The sequence below is a fragment of the Elephas maximus genome, chromosome 5 (genome assembly GCF_024166365.1).
Source record: "Elephas maximus indicus isolate mEleMax1 chromosome 5, mEleMax1 primary haplotype, whole genome shotgun sequence".
Classification (NCBI taxonomy): domain Eukaryota; kingdom Metazoa; phylum Chordata; class Mammalia; order Proboscidea; family Elephantidae; genus Elephas; species Elephas maximus.
The window spans coordinates 97,396,197-97,400,680 of record NC_064823.1 but is presented as its reverse complement, the minus strand read 5'-3'; the positions used below and the strand labels follow the sequence as shown (position 1 = coordinate 97,400,680).

The following is a 4,484-nucleotide window of genomic DNA, read 5'->3' as shown; positions in this document are numbered from 1 at the left end:
ATCTGGGGGAAAAAGAATTCTGGCAAACGTCTCAAAATTTCTGGTAAAATTCTGCTAAAACACAGTTATACTTTAAACTAGAAAATTTCTTTTCTTACAATGATTGTAGTAATGACAATAGACTTTGAAGAATGAAGATATAAATGCAAGTGTGTATCTTAAAAAGCTCATGTGCCCATTCATGAACCCCTTGGCTTCACACATGCACATACACTTGCCTGTTCACACATTAATACATTATAATTGGGAGAACTGTGGATTATCTTTGAATAACTCGTTGCTTTCAAATCTATTCTGAGTCATGGCAACACTATAGGACAAAGTAGAACTGCCCAATAGAGTTTCCAAGGAACACCTGGTGGATTTGAACTGCTGACCTTTTGGTTAGCAGCTGTAGTACTTAACCACTACACCACCAGTGTGTCCTATCTTTGAATAGTTAAGAGTAAACCCAGTAGCAGTACAATTAGTCTATTAATATTATGTGAGAGGATGTAAAATGAATGTCACATGTGAGATGCATCAGAGGATTGAGTACATGGGATAGTATAATATTATCTCAAGGGCTGTATGTATTTCTGAGCTTCATAGAAGAGTTATCGCTTGAACCTTGGCGGTGTCAGTGCTGGGCTTCAGTTATATCTGACAGTGTCTTGTGACCTGGTAAGGAAGAACTGCCAAAAGTAATTAAGATCTAGAACTTCCTGGGGAAATTCCTCCTAAATGATTCACATGTGGTCAAGTAACAAAGCCATCCCCTGGCTGGAAGTTTTGGGTGATTAGAAATGTGGCATTTAAAATGTCTCACAAAAATTGTATTTCCCATCCAACCCCTTGTGGTTTCACATCTGAGATTTATGTGTGGATTAAATTAAAAAAAAAAAAAAAAAAACCTATGTAAAACCATGATAGATCTTTATAGTACAATAGCAACTGTTTTTTTTTTTTTTTTTTTTTGGTGACCCAGTATCTTATTCTGGTCAATGGACAAGGGTGATAGAACCAATAATCACCAGCTACCTTGAAAACAAATATGCTTCCAAAATCTCTTGATGCTGATTCCACCCGGAAAGCATCTGAGGTGCCCTATTCTATTTGTTCGACTCACATGACAGAAGCCCTTTTTTCCCCTACAGAATATATGGTTGGTGCTGATATTTTTGACGTCTATTCAAAATAGCATATGCAAGTATATAACTTAAAACTTAGAAAAATTGAGCAAACTATCTTCTATGTTCATTTTTACTTTGTGAAAGCAATACTATAGTAGCACCTGGCAGTCAAGTCATCCAGGACTGCAAGCCTTTGGAGGCTGATAAACTGAAAAAGATGGGAAAATATTAACCCTAGGCCTGGTCATGGTTTGGTCTACGCTTACCATGCTTTTCCTCAAAGATGCTATCACATATTCAGAAAATATGTATGTGACTGAGAGTGAGGATGGGAAAGGGGTTGGGGAGGAAAAAGTAAGTATCCAGGTTGTGAGTTGCCAAAAAATTTCAGTCTGAGGTGATCTTACTAGAATAGCTTTACCCAAGATCTGGGATTCAAAGTGTGAGATCACCACTAACATCCAAGATAATTGAAAAAAAAAAAAAAAAAGCCAAAAGTTGCTGAACCAGAATGTCACAGATCATAGACTTAAAACTAAGACCTTTGTCTAGTCTCAAATTTTATTGATTGATTTTACGTGTAAATGCCTCACCTAAACTACAAATTTGATTTTTTTAAAAATCCACCTGATTAAAATCCTCCAACATCTTTCTTATCTCTAGACTCTATATTTTATACATAGACTTCTGCTAACTTTCCACCCAATATATGAAAATTCCTCACACAGATTTCTGAGAGTTTTATTGATCACCTTCATGTATTTTAACATACTGTGTCATTTGTTTGGAATGATTTTCTTGTCTTTGATCTCATTAAAAGTCTTATTTTCCAAGACTCTGTTCTAAATATCTGCTTCTTTGGAAAATTTTTATGGCTTCTTCAGTCATAGTTAAGTGCTTCCCCTTATGTGTACAGAGGCCTTTCTTATTTTCACTTTACCATGACTTGCATCAGTTTCGATAGAGGTCTGGCTAGAATTTTTGCTTCTTTTGAAACAGTTCTTGAAAAATAGAAGATAATGTATTATGGATGTAATATAAGAAACAAAGTTAACCCAAATGCCAAACCCAAAGAAAATAATTTGTAAATGTAACATAAAAACTGATTACTGGATTTCAGTTTGTTTATTAAAAAAAATTTCTTCCACATCCCCCCCCCAGTTTTAGCTGAATTTTTTGATTAACCAACTCCACACATTTGGATAAGAAGTCTTCTATTATGCTTAGCATACCTGTATTTTTTTAATAAAAAAAATACTGTAGTAAAGTGTTTGGGGTCAATGTATTGAAGGAAAGGATAAATATTTAAAAGAGATTCACTCTAAAAAAACAGGAATATGGTCAAAATATATTATTCTTTGTAACAAGAGATTAAAAGGATAAAAATAGATGTGTTGAGAGAGTCTACATATAAGCAGGGTTAATCCCCACGGATCTGAAATACTCTACAAGCTATCCTTTGGTCTTCATTCTGACCAAATGTTAACAAAAAATGTTCCAGTTGCTGATTAAATTCCCCAGATACCTTGAAATTATAAATGAGAATCTGGTTTATTAGCACAGTTATTACATTTTGCTTTTTATTGTAAATCGGTAAACTCGCATCTTGGTTAAGGTATAACTTTCTATAAATTTGTTTCATGGGAAAGGTGTCTCCGAAGTCTAGTTAATCATAAAAAAAATCTGATAAATATGATTGTCTGATTTCAAGAACCTGATCAATTACAAAAAAATCAGGTACCTTTGCTTGTATGACAATGAAACCTGATGTCTGTCATCAGGAAGCAAACATCCTCTGAAGCCTAGAATGAACAGCCTTGTATTCTTTTTTTCTCTTCTTTTACCTCATAATCACAAAAACACTAATCAGATATTGGATATTCAAGAAATGAATATAATTATATACTAAACATGCAGATGTGTAGATATGGAATATATTAATGCATATGGCTCTGATATACCCATGTTTCTATTTGGGTAAAGATTTTCTTCTGCTGGGAAATATGCAACATTGTATTCTAATCTACTTAAGCTTTCACTTCATCAAAATGCATTTTATAGTTAGTGGAAAATTTAACACACGCAGTGGAACTGAACAAAGAAGAGTTCTTTTCAAGGTTAAAATCTGTTACATATTTTATGTTTATTATCCCTGCAATTGGCAAATTGTCTAAAAATGCAAGCTTTGGTTCGAAATCTGATATCACAGAATGATTCTAGGTCATACTAAAAAGTCTAATTCATTCTACGTATTCAGTGGATCTACTTATTCTGCTCAAAATTCCATGGACTGATGCAAACGTTGACAATATCTTGAAAAGCTACCTAGTACATGGTTTTCTGATAACTTATATGTTGGACACCAAAGAAGACAACAATTAACAGATTATTTTGTAATACATAGTTGTAAAAAATATTATATATATACACATAATCTTTATAATTGATAAAATGTTTCATATTAGTTACTAAATTTGGCTTTAAATTGTTTTATCTTTTTAATTTTCTTCATAGAGTATATGTTTCACTAAGAAAAAAAAATACTGTCATGTACTGAACTAAAATTTTTGAAGTTTACTGTTCCACAAAGATTTTATACTTTGAAAATTGCCTGAAAAAATAATATTAAAAATAAATTGCAGAGCAATGGACTTATTTTTTTTTTTATTTTGAAATGGGAAGATGTTTTTATTCTTCAAAATAAATGCATTGAAAATTTACAAAGTTTATTCTTTTTATATCTTGATTTTAGAATCTTACATAATTTCTTTTCTTTATCTAACATTTCTCTCTCTGTCCACAAACTCCAAGTAGAGCCAGAATTTCTGACATGAATAAATCAATGTATTTGATATAGTTGAAAAAAAGAAATGTCAAATACTTTGGTTTAATGCAGAAAGAAATTTTTCAAAAGTTGGAAAAACTTTCAAATTTAACTTTTTTAAGATTGTCTAATTTTAAATTACAAATCTAAACTTCATTGACATTAAACCCATTGCTGTCTAGTCGATTCTGACTCACAGTAACCCCCTAGGGCAGAATAGGACTTCCCCGTATGGTTTCCAAGGAGTGGCTGGTGGATTTCAGCTGAGGACATTTTGGTTAGCAGCCTATCTCTTAACCACTGAATCACGAGGTTCCTCATTGACATTACAGTTAATTAATTACTCTATGAATTTTTTAAATGTAATAAATTTGTTTTCTAGCAACAACCCATTCATAAATGACATGAATAGTCTAATTGTTTTTAGATTTCTGAATAATAATAGCAATGATAATAATAGTAGCTACGAGTCACAATTGCCTAGATGGAAATGGGTTTGTGTTTTTTAATTATTAAGCACTAGACACTATTCTAAGCCATTTATATGT

The 4,484-nt window shown here is 32.2% G+C and overlaps 1 non-coding gene across 1 annotated transcript; it reads right to left on the bottom strand.

Annotated features, from left to right (window-relative positions):
* Nucleotides 1-989: 989 nt before the first annotated feature.
* On the bottom strand, nucleotides 990-1,126 carry LOC126077637 (U11 spliceosomal RNA). The gene has a single exon (XR_007517806.1). It is a non-coding gene; the product is annotated as a U11 spliceosomal RNA (small nuclear RNA).
* Nucleotides 1,127-4,484: the final 3,358 nt, after the last annotated feature.